Source organism: Mytilus californianus, unplaced genomic scaffold (genome assembly GCF_021869535.1).
Source record: "Mytilus californianus isolate M0D057914Y unplaced genomic scaffold, xbMytCali1.0.p SCAF_10, whole genome shotgun sequence".
Lineage (NCBI taxonomy): Eukaryota > Metazoa > Mollusca > Bivalvia > Mytilida > Mytilidae > Mytilus > Mytilus californianus.
In genome coordinates this window covers 58,833,065-58,853,630 of record NW_026262582.1, presented here as the reverse complement: position 1 = coordinate 58,853,630, position 20,566 = coordinate 58,833,065, and the positions used below count along the sequence as shown (strand labels likewise).

The 20,566-nt window shown below is 31.7% G+C and overlaps 1 long non-coding RNA gene across 1 annotated transcript; it reads right to left on the bottom strand.

The window, feature by feature from the left end:
* Positions 1 to 1,694: 1,694 nt before the first annotated feature.
* Positions 1,695 to 13,707, bottom strand: LOC127718935 (uncharacterized). Its single transcript, XR_007990029.1, has 6 exons — positions 13,371 to 13,707; positions 11,408 to 11,471; positions 10,175 to 10,245; positions 8,280 to 8,528; positions 6,237 to 6,362; positions 1,695 to 2,109 (listed from the first exon to the last, which is right to left on the bottom strand). It is a non-coding gene; the product is annotated as an uncharacterized LOC127718935 (long non-coding RNA).
* Between the last annotated feature and the right edge of the window lie 6,859 nt (positions 13,708 to 20,566).

Here is a 20,566-nt window from a genome sequence, read left to right as displayed (position 1 = left end):
TTTAATGAAGAAAAGCTCATAAGACGCATAAAATTTATGAAGTGCTATATTATTTTTTTAAAATGCTGAAATTGCCAAAAAGAAAAATGTTCTCGTGTAAAAGTTGTATTTTACATCAACATTAAAGAATATTAGTTATATAGAAAGGTATTGGTCCTTCTCTTTTAAGATTCAAGTATGCTCTTGAAAATATTGCAGTGCAAGTTTTTAAATGGACTGAAAGGAAAAATTCAGAGAAGTTACCAAATGTTTCAGAAATTCATACGATGTCGATTTCAGAATTAATCAGTATGGAAATAACATCATAACAGGTTGCCTTAAGGACCCTTTTTGGTCTATATTTTTACTTATATCAATATTTCCATTTATGTCTGGTTTAAAGTTGAGTTAATGGAAAATTAAATAAGAGAACATTTTTACCATGACGGCACAATAAATGCAGATGTGTCGTCCAGAAAAAAGGCCCTTCTACGTGTTTCCATGAGAGATAAAAACACACATTTTGGTCTTTTTTTACTATGTGTTTGGGTCAAAATGTAATGCGTACGCAAGTACCAGCTAAATGATATACCTCAATGTGTGTAAACATGAACAAAACCTTTTGAGTTAATATTATTGTGGTAATTGCATGCGCTCAACATTTCTCACTTCAAAATATGTGTGGAAATATGAAAGTTTTATCATTATATGTGGAATTGCGCTAACTTTTGGCTGTAAGATCTCTGCAATATTCCCAATATTTCAAAGATGTGGTAGTTTAATATGTAAACACGTATTGTGCGATTACTTTAGAGCTAAAATGACATCGAATTTATAGGCCGAAAGGGACCCTTAGCGCACCTCCTCAGAATTTAACTTCATCACGAACACTGAAATTAAAAAAAAATGATAGATGTAGATATATGAATACTTGACGAGCCATATGACAAAAACCAAGATCATATAAGGGAAACTTTTCTTGAGGGAAAATGTTTACATCATTTCAATATCGAAGCACTTATCATGAATTTTGCGCTGGTTATACCCTCCGGGACTAACAGTCCATCTGCGGAGGTATCGAACAAGTGCCGGAAAATGAGAAGTAGACATAGAAACTCAAAGGCGTTAAACAGAACAGACGAGACGTCTATAAAATGAATTTAGCATCAGGATTTGTAGAATATTTCAAAGATATATCATGGGGTGCGAGACAATTCGGCCCGGAGACAACTCCGACCGTCTACAAAAAAGACAACTCGGGTCGTCTATGAAGACAACTCGCATCGTCAAATAAGTCAACTCGGGCAGTTTAAAATGTCAACTCGGACCGTCTATAAGTCAAATCGGACCGTCTTTGATGTAAACTCAGACAAAGTATAAAAGGAGTCTTTTTGAGTATTTAAATGATTTAATGAGTGTCTTCGACGAAAACATACTGTGTCTGAAGAGAAATGGATTGTCTCATCAGATTGTCTGGAAGCAGTAAAAAGACACAACGTAATGATCTATGAGTAGTCGCAGTTCCTGAAAACTAAGTACTGCAAAGCCAATTAAACCTAATGATAAATCAAGTTTTCTCCGACTTAGATATTATGTTAGCAACTAACATATGTAATGTGAGTACGTCATAAACAGTTGAGAAAAGCATTACCTAGCTCAATGTAAAAATTTGAGTACCGACAGGATATAAGACATTAAGTGTGAAAAAGGCAGTATTCAAATAATCTTACTACATGTTCAGTGTTAAATTGATAACCTATGACAAAAAAGTGTATTCAATACATCAAACAATTTACATGGATAGCATCTAAATGTAAACAATGTTAAACGTAGGCTTCGCTTCAAATACAGTACAGTTATCTCCTTAGCACTATGGCATGTATGCTCTACCTTTGTAGTTAACACGTTATCGATCAAAAATTGTTTTTTTGTTTTTTTAGTTTCCAAAGCAAACGCCTTTAAGTTTGATTCAAGTTAAAACATTTGCAACATCCATGTAAATAAAACAGGTCTATCTCAAGGTGTGACATATCTGTAGCTGTCGCTGAGCTGTAACCAACTTTATAAACAACTGCTGTAGTCGCCTGTTCAACATATTCACAGGTACACCCAGTACATCCAATAGCTTGACTGAAAGAAATTTAAAAAAATGGTGTGTAACACTATATATATACAACTAAGTCTAAATTGAAATATATACTTGAAGAATATACTTTTTCACTTTTTTTGGTCTTTTGGAAAATGTTGTTTGTGCTGTATTTAGACCCCTCTAACAAGAAATTTGTTTTGCATGCACACTTATAAAAATTGCGGTTTTTATCCAACGCAATCATAGGTTTGAACGTTGTTTTCAATTTAGACTTTTATATATATATATATATATATACTTTATTCTGATAAACCGCTGTAGATACAAATGTACACACTAGATAGTCTAAATGCTCGACGATAGTTTTTTTCTTAAACGTCTGTACAAGACTTCTGGGTCAATGTACTTTCAAATTTCAATATAAAAACTGGGGGTCACGGACCTGTTTTTTTTTTCGTTAAAATAAATTGAAATTTACGAAACCACAGTTATTTTTATGGTTAATATAGGGGAACTTATTTGTTTTCCTTATTGAGCCGATAGAATGGTTGAAATTCAATGAGGGAATTGATTTTCATAAATACTTCCGAAATGTCAAATAAGAATAGGGGTGTCCGTATTTTCTTGAAAAATAAAAAAAAAACGTCCTTTCAAATTCAATATTATCTGCCCTTGATTTTAAAAAGATTTTTACTGAAAATTTTAAATACACTTAACAACACTTAACCTTTTGATAGTTTAAACTTTAAATTTCAAGTTTTGGATGTTTTTTCAGTTTCTTTTGCATATTGAATGATACTTTGTAAAATATTTGTATTTTATATTGTACATAAATCGAAACAAATTCTCGACATTGACCATAAATATCTACAGTGACTGAGGTCGTTTGTCAAGGTCAGTATGATTTACATTTATACAGGACATTAAGCAAACAAAAAGCAATCAATCAATTTTACTGTTTATTACTGTTTATTGCGTAACTATTGAGTTTAAATACAAATAAGTCAAACTTCATTATTATTACACTCCCATTGAAAGAGAATTGACTATATATGTTATAGCAATCACCAAGTACGTCCGTTCTTTAAACAAATATTTTCGTCACATTTTTCCCAGGTAATACTTAACAGAATAACTACAAATTTGGTAAGCTGTATATATTGTAACTGATGAGTTGTGACGTATGAGCGCTTTTATGTCTATCAGACACCTATTTCCTTTTATCCTGATTTAAGAGTGGAAATATACGTATCACGACAAAGCGTGCAACCTTTTGTTTTAAATATCAATTAAAACTGTTTTTGTTGTGCATAAGAGGTCATAAGAGGTCATTTCATTTTTTTTTATCAAAATCATTAAGTCGGAACCGCTGCTGGTACAAATGTAGGCTATTAAATAAACTCATCATTGTCATTTTGATCAGTTTCTTCTGTTACCTATTCTAACATCAGACTCGAACTATTTTACTGCGCGTATTGCTGTGTGTTTGTTTATTCCACATTTGCTAGAGGTATGGAGAGGGTTGAGATCTTATAAAACATATTTAACGCCGACACATTTTATGCCTGTCCCAAGTCAGGAACCTCTAGCCTTTTAAAGTCTTGTGTGGTTTATACAATTTGTATGTTTCGCAGTTTAGTGTCGCGTTCATACATTATTGTTTAGAAGCCAGCTGACGTCCGCCTCCGGTTGCGGGATTTACTTGCTGCGTTGAATACCCATTGGTGACCTTGTCCTGTGTTCTGCTCTTTGGTCGGGTTTTTTGTCTTTTTGTCACATTCTCCGTTTCCATTCTCTATTCGAAGGTTAACATTTTATACGCCAGACGCGCGTTTTGTCTACATAAAACTCATCGATGACGCACGAATCAAAAAATTTAAAATGACTTAGGAAACCATCCTATCGGTAGTCAGTACTTTGGAATTTGCACGATTTAAATAACACATTGTGCTTGTTAATTTCTTCTTTATGAAATAATCTTTCAAAAAAGGTGCTAAATATTAAATTGCTTCTCAATCAAAGATGACCTTATAGAAGTAATACAACCATTGTTTGTCCCCTATTAGTCCTTTTTTTCAATAAAGAATGCAGAATTTCTCTATGTTTCAAATAAGGAAATAAATGTTCCTGGCATGAAAATTTCACATAACATGTCATTGCATATAAGATAAAAACTATCAACGAACGTAAACCAATCAAATGTGTTCCCCTTCTTTTCCTGTTTACAAGCTTTAGTAACCATGTCACCTTAAGGTAGCACAATACAAAGATTTTTTTACTTCCAATCTCCAACCTTTAAAATGATGTTACTTTCTTATGACTGCATACAAATTAATAAAAGAGGTATATATAGATAGATAAAAGATTAATCTTTTAAATGAATGCAATATTTTTGTTATGCAATCATTATGTAATCAATTATTATGCAATTAATGGCAAAATCTTGGTCAGATCACTTGAATGAATTTAGCTCTGACATCTCTATAACTACACAAGAAATTTTAACGTTATCTTAATCAACACAGCAGGAGCTACAAAAGGGTGTCTCAAATTATCTTTATCGTATTCCATTCTCTCATAAATCTGCAATTAGTGTAAACATCCTTACCACATAAAAGTAGAGATTATTTGATTAGGTGTAAAATTTGATCTATACATTCTATCCAAAATCTGAGACACCCTTTTGTAGATAATGGCTCTAGGAACAACATATTATAAAGTCAACCCTCTCGGGGTATCCATGAAGAAGCTAATTTCAATTGAAAGTGGAAATTTCTTGTAAAATTTTGTAGACACAGTTAAAATTATAATTAATTACATAATTGTTGTATAATACTAACATTGCATTAATTTGAAAGAGTAATCTGTTAGCTATCCATAAATACCACTTTTATAAATTTTCAAGCATTATAAAGAAAGTTACAGCATTTTAAAACTGGGGAGTTGGAGGTATAAAATCTTTGTATTGTGCTACCTTAAGTGTCTAAAATACTTTATCGAAACACCAATTAAAAAAAGAATGGTGCTTTGAAATACCTTAGATATATATGTTTATGATTAATAAATTGTTTTCTGCAAAGAAATGAATGGGTTAATTTCCTTAAACTGTCAAATTCAAGGGAATATTATTTTTTTAGACCCTTTGATTTGGTGGTATTACACCTAGATGTGGTTTTGTGTTCTTTCATGCACTTTTAGTTTTTATCCAATAAAACGTTAGCATTACAATTGACCGATACAGTATAACTATGTCTCAACTCAATAGAAACATGTTTTCGCAGTATTATATGTTTAGATACCAGAGAAGTCGTCTTATCTGTAATTCTATCGATTGTGTCCTATTCCCGATTATGATATTTTAACTGAGGACGGATTAGCAAACCGGATGTTGCGTGCAAAACGGGAGACGATTACTCTGTTGACGTATCCGGTCTCTCTCATTACAAGTTCGTGCGATTCTCTCAGTTTTTGTTTGTTACTTTCTTTTGTCTTCTTAATCGATTTATGAGATTTGAAAATCGGTAAACTACGTACCCTTAATTTATATTTTTCGCTTTCCAAACTTGTGGCCAAGCCCTTACCTGATAAAAGGTGTTCCAGTACACGTGTACGAAAATCAAATCACTTGTTTTTTCTTGTGCATTTAAAAGATTAAAAATAAAGACCAATACTATTTCCTTTTTTCATATTAAACGACAAAAACTTCAGAGTCACACAAGGGAGCTACCATTTGATTTTTATGGGGCTAGGATGAAAAATTTTGTCCTGCTTTTTTTTTAGTAGTAATCTCTGTCCTGCCTTTTTTTTAAAGTTTATCCTGACTTTTTTTTACCTAAATTGTCATCCTAAATTGTCATCCTGCCTTTTTTTTACTCAAAACTCCTAGCCCCCCCCCCCTTAAAATCAAATGGTAGCTCCCTAAATGTACCAACTTTGTATTTTCTTTTTAAAAGATTACTACAAAACTAACTTTTTTTGAATTACAACGAAACACAATATACAGTTTTTGATGCATTAAAGATTCATTATAAGTTCATTTGATCAATTAACGGCCGAGGATATCAAAATTGTCTGAGACCATGTTCTAGTCGGATAATATATTCCGTCTTGGTTTTATATTTTACACAACTCAGACATGAAACACTCATAAAAAAAATCAAATACTAACCTGCATTGTTCCTGGAAGAAAATTTGAAGCAATGGATACCCCAACTGCGTGTCATTAAACTGTACTATCTCTCTCAATCCGTTATATAAACTGTTCCAAAAAGGAGGAGCTATATGTACAGGAAATCTAAACAAAATATACAAAGATGTCAGAAAAATGTGGTGTTCAATACCTAATAAGTGATTACTCAAATGAATCACATGAAATCCTTAAATAAATCTGCAAAAAATGAATTTAATACCCATACCGTGCACTAGTAAACGAATGATATTTTATTCTTGATATCATCTGAAAGTCTGAAAATATAAACTTTGTCCTGAAAAGAAATTTGTTTCCAATATTTTCTTGTCAATTCAGTACTGTTCAGATATTTGCAAGCAGTCAATCAAGCACTGTTCAATCTGTTTTAAGGCAACTCTGGATGATGTTGTTGTGTTTTTACAGATAAGTGGCAGCTACTGACCAGTCTGAACATAAACTGAATATATTTTAATTGATCTGCAAGCTAATTGTCTGAACAGTACTGAATTTACAGCAGTGGATAAGTCCGAAACTTGACTGAAGACTGAACATGGTCAATATGTTATTGTTGAGTCTTGAGAGCTATTCAGTTCAATTTTTTTTTAATTGCAGTCTTTCAAATTTCGTTCTCTTTAATGCTATTTCAGATACTGTTCCTATGGGTTAATACTTTATTTAATGTGTATAACTTTCTATTACTTATTGGATTTTAACATTAGTTACACAATGTAATAAGTGGGACATAAATAGATGACTCTTCTAGAGAAATGGCGATCCAGGGAGCGTGGCGGGCGTACCCCCCCCCCCCCTTGGGTCGCAAATAAAAAGGAAAACTCACGTATTTCACGATATATATAAACTTTTGGTATAAAATCGTCCAAAATTGTTTCGCCTAGATCCGCTCGGGCCAACAAAACTATGTAAAGTTTCGTTATAGCTAGTCAGAAGTGAACCTTATATTTAAAATAAAACTTTATAGCTGCGTCCGAAGAACTTTTCTGAATTTACCTAATCAGGAGGCACAAAGCCAAACATTTGAATGTCAAGGATGAATAAATACTTTAATACTAGTCGAGCTTTATGACCAAATGGGGACAAAAAAGGAAAAGCCTAATTAAAAATTAAAAATTAAACATTCAAGAATTTTAAGTAGTGTCATAATTGGTAAGACATAAAAATATAAATCTTTGAAGAAAAAGAAATTTAAGGTATATACTAGTATGCTACATGATAGTATAATCATGAGGTTATATTTAACAGAAGAACGTAAATGTATGTTCCTATGGTATATAAGCAATATTTAACATTTACAACCCTAAGTTCAATAGTTTCTTTATTATCAAGACCACTCTATCAAGGAAATACTGATAGGTACACAAGCCCTTTAATATTGTGTTATCTATCGAATCTGGGGATATATTTCAAATGCTGAAATGATGCAGAAATGCACACTAGAAAATCGTAAAAATTTCATTTGTAGTGAAGTTCATATCTCAACCAGCCCTCATTATCCATTTCTAAATTTAAATGTAATATAAAAATAAGGAGATGTGGTATGATTACCAAAGTTTAAAATACGTGGATGTAAGCAATTGTAAGACGATATATGACGCAGACTTTACCGTATCTGTGGTTTCCGTTATTTCAAGCTCAATGGGATAGTGAACAAACTTTAAATGATTATTGAGGAGATGTTATCTTTAAAGTGGAACTTAAAGTTAAGACATAAAACATGCTTCTTTTTATTGTCCATAATTATTAATTATCTAGAAATATATTTTTTTTCATTTTTTTTTCTTAGAAAGCACATCAAACTTAAAGTACTTTATAACGCGTATAATTCGATCAAGCTGGGACATAATACATTTACACAGCCGTTGACATCTTTCACTCCAAATCCTCACAAGTAAAATCTCGTGTAGTCCGGTCATTTGGTCATATCACAAGGAAAAACCGACGAGATTCTAATCCCGTTAGTATAATAGTCCAAGTATCAAGCATCTGTTTTATTAGACAACTTACGATTGGCAGCAGGCATGGTTGTGTACATAGGACAATTGACGTTTTTTCCTGCCTTGTCCCTCCAATTTGTTTGTGCAGTTGAAATTACATTCATATTCGGTCTTGAATCTATCTGTCGTCGGAGTACGTTTTCTTGCACCATCGAGTAAAATCTCTACGTACTTTTCACTGTTTATACTAAATATTGACGGGTAAAATTTGATTAGATTCTCACGTGTAATTCTTGTGTCTTTCGTTTCTTTATGAAATCTGAAAATATGTAGGAACAAGTTAGCAAACAGCCTTCTGGTGTATTAATGAAAATTATGCCGAAAATTAATTACAAGATATTTTACAACTAAACATAGATATTTGTAAATATGATATTTTGTTTTATATCAATATCGTAATCGTCCGTTGCCTCTTATCACAGAACTAGTCATAGCTTAGTCGAAGAACTTAAGGAAGACCAAAAAATGAGGTGTGACGTAAAAGTCATTTGAATAACATCATTTGTTCTATATAGAAAAGGTGATATTTGAACTCTATAAAATATCACATAATTCATGTGTACACTTGTATTTGTATCGTTAAATGATCGATTGCAAAAACTAAAATAAATTGTTATATGATCGTAATAATTTCAGGTGAGCGCTAGTGGTTGCCATCTTTTAAACAATCGCTACTTTTTGATATAAAAAAGTATAACAAACAAATGAAACACATTCTAACCAGGTCGATGTCACTTATTTTACGACAATTACATGTAGTTGTTATATTTTGAAAGTGAATCTAGAAATATTACTATTTCGGTAATGATTTCTATTATTTAAGAACTAGTCCAATGTATTTTAAGCTGACTCAATAGTGATCCCTTGGTTTCATTTTAGTCATTATGCTTTCATAGCACAATACAAGTTAACTGTCATCATCAAAAATTCTAAGCAGTACGATTTACTGCAATGTGAGGCAGTACGTGTACACTGAGATCAGTAGAGAAACGTGTTTACAGCGAACATAAGCAGCACGGTTTAACAACAATCAGATGAAAAACATGTTTTATGAATAACAAGTGTTTACTAAAATCACATACGGTATGTATTAACCGCAATCATAAGCTGGACGTGCTTCCTGCAATTCAGAACGTGTTTACTGTAACAATAAGCAGAACTTGTTTAATGCTACCTTAAGTAGAACGTGTTTACTGTAACAATAAGCAGAACTTGTTTAATGCTACCTTAAGTAGAACGTGTTTACTGTAACAATAAGTAGAACTTGTTTAATGCTACCTTAAGTAGAACGTGTTTACTGTAACAATAAGTAGAACTTGTTTAATGCTACCTTAAGTAGAACGTGTTTACTGTAACAATAAGTAGAACTTGTTTAATGCTACCTTAAGTAGAACGTGTTTACTGTAACAATAAGTAGAACTTGTTTAATGCTACCTTAAGTAGAACGTGTTTACTGTAACAATAAGTAGAACTTGTTTAATGCTACCTTAAGTAGAACGTGTTTACTGTAACAATAAGTAGAACTTGTTTAATGCTACCTTAAGTAGAACGTGTTTACTGTAACAATAAGCAGAACTTGTTTAATGCTACCTTAAGTAGAACGTGTTTACTGTAACAATAAGCAGAACTTGTTTAATGCTACCTTAAGTAGAACGTGTTTACTGTAACAATAAGCAGAACTTGTATAATGCTACCTTAAGTAGAACGTGTTTACTGTAACAATAAGTAGAACGTGTTTAATGCTACCTTAAGTAGAATGTGTTTACCGTTTGCAGCAATCATAAGTAGAACGTCTACTGCGATCAAAATTAGAACATGATTACTGAATTCATACGTAGAACGTGTTTACTACTATTGTATTCAGAACGTGTTAACTGCAATCATAAGCAGAACGTGTTTACTTACATAAACTCTCTATAACAAATGATCCCTACCAATACGAAGGTTGTAGTAATAAAAGTGAAAGCGACACCAACCTGTAAAGAAAAGAAAATGAGAGATCCATTCGTAATGGGCTAACCGAGACTGTGAAGCATAGACAGTTTTGAGAACAAAGATTGTTTGTTTTATATCAACAGGTATAAATATTCAGAAAGTGAATTAAGAATTGTAATATTTGTGTTCATATTGACATTTTAATTTCACTATTTTTGTCATGTACTCCTGGATTTGGACTTTTATATAATATATTATTTCGTACTTATATTTGATCGAGTTCACATGCACTTTTGTTTTGATCAAAACGCTGAAGTACATTTGCTTAGATATTACTTCATTAACAGGGATGTGTTCCTTACGCAAAAACTCATTCAGAAAGGTGATGAGAAAGAACAACTGAAACAGACACTACACAAGTTTCACTGTCACCGTCAAAATAATGTGACCGATACGATGTGGCCGTTCCTCGTTTCGCGAAAGTACAAGTTTTTTGCGGTCTTAGATCTTACAACACCAGAACAGTCAATTGATATTTATCGTTACACTTTGACTGAGTTTGAATTCGCGTGGCAGGTGATGCATGTACAACATGCGTCGCTTAGCCTGTCTATGTCTCGTTTAGTGTGAAGTTCGTGCTATACCTTCAGTGTTTATTATCCTGCATTGAGTAATGAAAATGGATTTACGAGTTTTTGTACTTCGGATACCTACTGTTGCGTCTTTAGTATGACAGTTTAACTCTTTTACGTGGGTAGAACTTGGTTGTTTAACTTTTATAACCTTTGTTGTTTAACTTTTATAACTTTGGTTGTTTAACTTTTATAACATTGGTTGTTTAACTTTTATAATATTGGTTGCTTAACTTTTACAATACTGGTTGTTTAATATTGTTGGTATAACTTTGCTTGTTTCACTTTTGTAACTTTGGTTGTTTAACTTTATAACTTTGTTTGTTTTACTTCTATAATGTTGATTGTTTAACTTTTATAACTTTGGTTGTTTAACTTTATAACTTTGGTTGTTTAACTTTTCTAACTTTGGTTGTTTTACTTCTATAATATTGAATGTTTTACTGTTTGACTTTTCTAACTTTGGTTGTTTAACTTTTCCAAATTTTATTTTGTGCGTATGTATATGTCAGCTGTTATCATGATTTATTTTCGTTGGTAGCATTAGATAATTAGAACTTCGCTTACTTACCCATATTCTTCCACTGCAGGAATCTCCCATTCTGCTTATTTGTGTATTTACGCTTTTGCAATATCTGAAATATATATTAATATACTTTAGATACAAGATATATATTATGGGGTAATTGGAGTCACAAACACACTAATGTGTACTTTTGCCGTTGTAAGAAAGGTTAGAGGGTACCAAATACATATTTCCAAACAATAACGGAAAGGAGGAAAATCTAATTGCATCAAACCATAAAACGGAAAACTAAAATGGCTCCTGTACTTACAGCCGCGGACGGAATTTTATATTGGATTATGAATACCTGCAAAATATTCAAAGGAGGACCTAATGCATCTCTTATACATGACAAAAGTGTTTTAATAGACAAAAAAAATAATGGCTTTGACTCAGTATGTATGTACTCAACATGCCATTTATCTCATTTGAATGCCTTTCTAATGTATTCAAGGGATGTTTTCGCATGTTACAAGTTGGCTATATATAAATGAACACAAGATCTCGTTCTTCTTTCCTCGTTGATTACTGAACACGACTTTTTACTAAATTCATGAGTAGTACTACAATTTCCGGTCGTGGAAAAAACTGGGAACTTTTTTTTAAGTTGTCACCTTTGTTCTCACTGAAGATTCGTAGTATTATTAAGTAAAATTGTTGTGTTTCCCTCATGATGTTTTCTATCCCTGATTTATCCCTGATTTTTTTACCAACATAATAACAATGATTTACTACAGTTCAGTTCACTTCAGTTTCTTGTATGTTTCTCCATTAGTTGTGGAGCACTACCCATAGGGTATAATTGTAGCAACTATATACACCTTAAAACATACATGTAAGGGAACAAATAAACCTATGTACAGATAAATGAATTAGGGCAATATTATTATTAATTCACAGGATAGTCATTACAGTTTTAAAACATAAAATTAATTAAACATAATAGTTATATTATAAAAAAAACATGTGCTGAGTTGTATGAAAAGGTTTAGTAAGAACTCAATATATTTACAAATAGAATTAAAAAGTTTTAAATAGTTTTAAAATTTAATTCTATTGGTTAGTTAAAAGGTGCTATTTTTACATCAGAATTTAAAATAAAAAGATAGCAGTTTTAAAATATAAAATTAATTAAACATAATAGTTATATTATAAAAAAAACATGTGCTGAGGTGTATGAAAAAGTTTAGTAAGAACTGAATATATATATTTACAAATAGAATTAAAAAGTTTTAAATAGTTTTAAAATTTAATTCTATTGGTTAGTTAAAAGGTGCTATTTTTACATTAGAATTTAAAATAAAAAGATTTTTTCAATAGGGTGTTATGAAAAAGGGTTGGGGTTTTGATCAGTTACAATGTATAATATACTTGTATATTTATTGCCATATTCAAACATCTATGCATCATACTTTAACTTTGTTTAAACCTGTTTATTTACTTTTGACTTTATTTATCCCTTGTAATTTTTTATTAACGGTGTATTTTCAGGTGTCACAGGTAAAATTTATTCGTTCATTGTGTGTTAATTTACGTTTTTTGATTGAGTTAAGCCTTCCAATTGATATTTTATAGTGTGTTTTTCTATGTTGTGATGTTATACTATTGTTTCAGAAAAGGGAGAAGGTTTGGTACCATTAAAACGTTTAATCCCGTTGCAAATGTTTGCACCTGTCCTAAGTCAGGAATCTGATTACAGTAGTTGTCGTCTGTTTATGTATTTCATACGTGTTTCTCGTTTCTCGTTTTCATATAGATTAGACCGTTAGTTTTTCCGTTTGAATGGTTTTACACTAGTAATTTTTTGGGGCCCTTTCTAGCTTGCTGTTCGGTGTGAGCCAATGCTCTGTGTTGAAGGCCATACCTTGACCTATATTGTTTACATTTATAAATTGTAACTTGGATGGAGAGTTGTCTCATTCGCACTCATACCACATCTTCCTATATCCATACATGTATTTGTACTTACCGTTCTTTGTTTGATTTAATGTATCCAAGTTTTTCTTGAATTCATCATATATAAATAAATATGTCGTATCTTCAGTAACAGGTTGATAATTATAAACATTTGTTCACCCGTGACTGAATTTCAGTCAGATATAATAGTTAACACTCCTATAACTTCCGAAATAATGTTGTTTTTGAATGTTGGTATCATGTATTTTTCCGTTTTGAAACGTCTAAATGATGTATATTGTTTACGGAAACAGTAAGAATTATATTATTTTCTTGTATCCGGCTGAACCGAACTTAATTACACATGATTATGTTACCCTAGCTTCATGGTACATTAAATATTATCATTGTTATTCGATGAAGTGATAGCTATATATAGAAGTTCACAGTTGGATGAAAACTAATTTGATACGAATGACAAATCGATTACAATGAAGGTAACTGTTATCTATATTCAAAAATTTTTCAACAGTTATTTTATCATACTTTTCTTTAACAATATGTTTAATTGTTTTTTAAGTGATTTTTTTTATCAATTTAAAAGGTTTCTCAAAATCAACATATTCTTCTTTATCAATATTAAATTTTGTTAAATGTGCTTTGCAAAAGTATACCAAGTATATACATTTGTATTTTATCTTCAGGCATAGACTTTTAATTTCTTTGAAAGCTTCTTTAAGGTGGTACCAAACACCTCGACTAAAATTAATTGGGCTCGTTTAATTTTCATAAAATTTTGACAAAATATTTACTTTGACCCTTTGACAAAGATATAAAAATTTCAAAAAACTTGAACCACACACTTTATCAGAAAAATTTCATTGGATATATAGCAGTTTGACAAACGCTAATTTTGATCATTGAGAAGCTTAATATTTCCGTGAATAAAACGTTCAACTGATTTTTACAGAGTTATCTCCCTGTAGTGTTATGTACCACCTCAACAAGAGGGTTTATTTCCTGACAGTTAATTCTACAAAAATATAAAAACTTGAGTTTTTATAATTGAGTTAAGTGGTAACCGTCCTTACTCAGACTTTGCAGCTATGTTTCACGGGGTTTTTTTTATTCCAAGTTTTACAAAATTTATGATGCTCTTCCTCAAAGCTGAATCTATCTTTCAAAAATAAAATATCACAGTTAGTTCCATGCATTTTGGTTTTATTTGTGGAGTAATATCCTTTCATAAACCAAATTTCACTATTATATAAAATTATGGGTTTAATTATGAATCAAATAGATCTATTCGTGTAGACTCCACTATATGTTTCATTATTAGAAATAACAAGATGAGGTATGATTGACAATGAGACAGCTATCCATTAAGAACCAAAGGACAAAATGTTAACAACTATAGGTCACAGTACGGCCTTCAACAATGAGCAAAACCCATTCCGTATGATTAATCTATAAAAGGCCCGTAATTACAAAATGTGAAGTATTTCAACGAAGAAAACTAACGAATCGAGTGATATTACACAAAAAAACGAAAAACAATTATTGTAGACAGCAACCAGTGATAATCTTTGGAAACTGGGTACCGGCTTGGGACAGACAGAATATGTGATAGAGTTAAACCTGTTGGTAAATGTTCAACCCTTTCCCTAACCTGGGACAATGGCGTTACTGTCTGTAACACAACAGAATAAGAAAAACTGTTAAAATCAGTTGGAAAGATCATCAGATCGGACCTAAAAATATAAATATTTTGTTTGAAATAAATAACAGGATATGTCATTTTAAATAATTAAAGCTACCAAATCATTATTTCACAAAAAATGGAAAAAGTTACCCAAATTTCAGAAAAAAATCATCCATTTTATATGTCAAAACTGGAAAGTAGAAACATTAATGGAAACAAGTCTTACCTTTTTCGGGAAATATGTATATATAAACTGAAACTATTGAAAAAGTACTGACTTTTATATAAGTGGTTGCTATAGAAACTTTTCTACAAATATACTGACATCATTTTTGGAATTATCACTTCTAAATTTGGTAAAGAAAAATCATCAATAGGAATAGTATTTTCAGTGGGGTTCACTGTCAGAGCTAACGATCCTAATTTGGGAAACCCTATTACACACGAGTGGGTTAAACTGCCAAAATATCAAAATTAGAAGAAAAACTATAACTTATGAATAAGCATTCAAATAACATTTATTTTCAACTTGAATACGTTTGAGCATGCGCAGGGCATATTCCAATTAAGATATTTATATATTTTCATTAAAATACTCAAATTTGGCTATACTCTATTTACTATACACAGGCAGTACAATTATTTATCCCATAACCATGACAACTATACCAATCATCATATAACCAATGGAATTGTTTGTATTATTCTATCTGAAAAGGACCCGGAAGATAACCAATGGAATTGTTTGTATTATTCTATCTGAAAAGGACCCGGAAGATAACGTAAAAAAATAATGTGATCATTAGATTTAACATCCGTTATATGTGGGAATAATGATAATAAAGAGTCTATAATTTAACATATACGCTATTGATATCCATATCAAAATAGCTTTTTAAAATGTTTTGTAATGGATTTGAAAAAAGTATGTGATAAAATAAAATAAAATCTTTATCATTGCTTAGAGAGGTTTCACATACCGAAACACGCTCACGCTCTTTTTTTTTTTTTTTTGTAACGTTAAAAACAGATTTTCTGCAGAACATTTATTCAACGTTTCTTTCTCTAAATAAAGTAATTTTATAACAATTGAAGTATGATGCATTATTCACACCATTTGGTTATGAACTGCATGTTATCATTGAGACTTAAACGTAAAAAGAATCCACTACACTCGTTATATGTCTAACATCACCAAGCAAAATATTACGCGGGATAGGACACAAATTACTATTTTACGAGCTTTGGACTATTATTTCTCATAAATTTATCATCGCACTGCACAATGCTTGCAATATTTAAAAAGATAATACAATAAGCTTTCTTTTGATATATCGCATGTTGTCCGAACATTTTTATATTAGTACTGAAACAGTTTTTAGAATAGGTCTAGCACGTTTTTTCGAAGTAGCAACAGGGGCCTGGTTTTCGAAAGTATCCTAAGATATGCCATAAGATATATATTAGGACAAGTTTTATGACCATCTTATGACTATCATATGATATGTCATAGAATGTAAATCAAAGCTGTCCTAAGATAGTCATACCTGTGATGCTCTTATGACTCATAAGTGAACAGATTTTCTTTTTTCTTAGATAATGATTAAAAAATGATAAAAATAAATATGAAAATAATAAGTATGAACATACTAAGGGAGCTACCATTTGATTTTTAGGGGGGGCTAGGATGAAATTTGAAAAAAGGCAGGATGAGCAACTTGGCAAAAAAAAAAGGCAGGACCGAATAGAGTGGATAATAAAAAGGCAGGACAGAGATTACAACTAAAACAGAAATGCAGGACCAAATTTTTCATCCTAGCCCCCACCCCCCATTAAAATCAAATGGTAGCTTCCTAATTATTACACTTCTTATTATTTACGAATATTTATTTTATTCATTATAATGAACATGAAATTATATATGAAAAGGAGTTAAAATCTGAGTTGATAATTTGTTTAAATTTAGTTTGTATATATAGTAAATTTTGAACTTCGCGTTCATATATTATCATACATGAAGTGTTATTTCATTGTGAATACTTTTAATATTCGGTACATCGAGTACCCGCTTGACGAAATGCCCGTGCAAATGCGTTAATAAAGTACTACACTATATATATATAAGGAAAGAAATAATATATGTTATAGTTATCCCACTCGGAATTGGTGTGTCAGTGTAAGATCACCACGATGGCAGGAGGCCAGAGGGTGATCTTACTCTGACACACCAAGTCCGAGTGGGATAATTATTTTACATCCCAGCTCTTCTAGACTATATGAAAAAAACATTTACGCTTCATAACATCTAGTTCAGAATGCAGTACGATAATTATAATATACTTTATATATTACTATATAGTATATACCCTTTATGAGCCCCGGAAACAATGTTTAAATATGTTAAATTAGACTTTGTATCCAGTCGCCCTGGTGTAGGGGGTATGAATCGAGGCCTCATATGCTTAAGGTCTTGAGTTCGATTCCCCGCATAGACACTGGAAATTTAGTGGATTTTTTTTTACATAAATTTTGAAAGTTAGTCTTTATTCCGAATAATAATTCGAACAAAAGAAAGCATGCAGAACAAAGAAACTCAAGGTTGGGTGATCTGGTAGGGGTGATCCGACTCAGATCACCCCTGTTAAAACAAAGGAGTTGGGATGTAAAATATATTTATTATACAAAATCATGAGTAAGAAAAGGAGTCAAAACTTTACGTCACAGGAGATTCAAATTTTAATTGACGAAGTGGAGAAGAATAAATCTTTACTATCTAGCCGACTGAGCAACACAACTGTTATTTTATTGTAATGAACATGAAAAGTAATTAAAATTTGATAAAAAAAAATTGATAATCCTAAGACCATCATAAGTCATGTCGTGAGGTGTCTCAAGTTTACGATAAAAGTTATGACATGCCGTATCTGGGGACACTTTTGGAAAACATATCTTACGACTATGACATGTCCTAAAACCATCATAAGACATGTCTTAGTCATAAGATACTTTCGAAAACCAGGCCCCGGTATCTTGCGACATGTCTATAATTACCTACCCACCATTATTAATTCACATACAAAACTTATTTATTTTTTTGGCACATGTTGTTTGAGGAAAATGATAATAAAGCGGTAAATAATTTTAAAACATGAATAAATGGAAATGTTTGTAACACGTGTCTGCCAAGGAGACTGCAAACAAAACAAATTGTCTGGATATTAACAAAAGAGGAGAAATACCCAGCGGCAATCCAAAATCATAAGAATGATTCAGATATATTAACGCTATAGAAGAAAAACCGCAAAACACTACAGAGTAACAAACAGGTTGTGTAACACAATGTCAAAAATCGGTATCAGCTCAGTTGCTCAGGGAGAGCAAGTAGTTCTTGCTTCACTAATAGAACCTGTCACGATGCTCGTGTCAAGGTAGGTGATATGTGTATTCGATGATTTCACAATTGGATCAATGACTATGTTAACTTCTATCAATGTATTAACGGAAATTTTAAGAATTAAATGTCTTTTGTGAGAGATAATATTCAAGTTAAGGATTATAGTCAAGTTACGAGAAATGATAGTCAATTTAAGAGATAATATTCAAGTTAGGAGATTATAGTCAAATTACGAGAAATAATAGTCAATTTAAGAGATAATAGTCAAGTTAGGAGAAAAAATACTCAGTTGTAGAGATAAAAGTCCCGTTAAGAGAAATAATAGTCATGGTTACCAGAAACAAAAGTCAATTTAAGAGATAATAGTCAAGTTAAGAGAACTAATAGTCAAGTTGGGAGAAATATTAGTCAAGTTAGGAGAAATGATACTCAAGTTTAGAGATACTAGTCAAGTAAATAGATAAGAGTCAAGTGTAGAAAAATAATAGTCAAGTTGAGGGAAATAATAATCAAAATTAGAGGTATTAGTCAAGTTAAGAGAAATAATAATCCAGTTAAGAGATGATAGTCACGTTAAGAGATAATAGTCTAGTTAAGAGATAACAGTCAAGTTAAACGATAACAGTCAAATTCAGAGATAATAGTCCATGTTAAGGGATGATAGCTAAGTTAAGAGATAATAGTCACGTAAAGAGATAATAGTCTAGTTAAGAGATAATAGTCAAGTTAAACGATAACAGTCAAATTCAGAGATAATAGTCCATGTTAAGGGATGATAGCTAAGTTAAGAGATAATAGTCACGTAAAGAGATAATAGTCCAGTTAAGAGATAATAGTCAAGTTAAACGATAACAGTCAAATTCAGAGATAATAGTCCATGTTAAGGGATGATAGCTAAGTTAAGAGATAATAGTCACGTAAAGAGATAATAGTCAAGTTAAGAGATAATAGTCAAGTTAAACGATAACAGTCAAATTCAGAGATAATAGTCCATGTTAAGGGATGATAGCTAAGTTAAGAGATAATAGTCACGTAAAGAGATAATAGTCAAGTTAAGAGATAATAGTCAAGTTAAACGATAACAGTCAAATTCAGAGATAATAGTCCATGTTAAGGGATGATAGCTAAGTTAAGAGATAATAGTCACGTAAAGAGATAATAGTCAAGTTAAGAGATAATAGTCAAGTTTAAGAAGAAAGAAGAAAGAAAAGAAGTAAGCAGTATCCTTTGAGTTTACCTTCCGCTATATAGATGATGTTCTCTCACTAAATAATTCCAAAATTTGGTGACTTTGTTGAACGCATCTATCCCATCAAACTTGAGATAAAGGATACAACAGATACAGTTAAGTCTGCCTCATATCTTGACTTACATCTAGAAATTGACAATTAGGGTCGGTTCAAAACAAAACTTTACGACAAATGAGATGATTTCAGCTTCCCGATTGTGAAATTTCCATTTCTATGTAGCAACTTTCCAGCAGCGCCTGCATACGGAGTATATATCTCCCAGTTGATACGATATTCCAGGGCTTGTATTTCCTATCATAATTTCCTTGATAGAGGGTTGCTGCTCACAAGGAAGCTATTAAAACCAAGAGTTCCAAGTGGTGAAGTTGAAATCATTCCTTCGTAAGTTTTACGGACGACATCACGAGTTGGTTGAACGTTATGGAATATCCGTTTCACAGATGATAGCGGATATGTTCCTAATGTCGTAACTACAATCTCGTCCCCCCTTTTCCCCAATGTGACCTACCGAATAAGACTTATGACCGGGTGGGTACTAACATTAGCAATACGACGAGTGCCACATGTGAAGCAGGATCTGCTTACCCTTCCGGAGCACCTGAGATCACCCCAGTTTTTGATTGGGTTCGTGTTGCTTAGTCTTAAGTTTTCTGTGTTGTGTTTTGTGTACTGTTGTTTTTCTGTTGGTCTTTTTCTTTTTTAGCCATGGTGTTGTCGGTTTACTTTCGACTTATTAGTTTGAATGTCCCTCTGGTATCTTTCGCCTCTCTTTAAGAGATAATAGTTAAGTTAAACGATAACAGTCAAATTCAGAGAAAAAAGTCTAGGTTAAGGGATAATAGCCAAGTTAAGAGATAATAGTCTAATTAAGAGATAATTGTCAAGTTAAGAAATAACAGTCAAGTTAAACGACAACAGTCAAA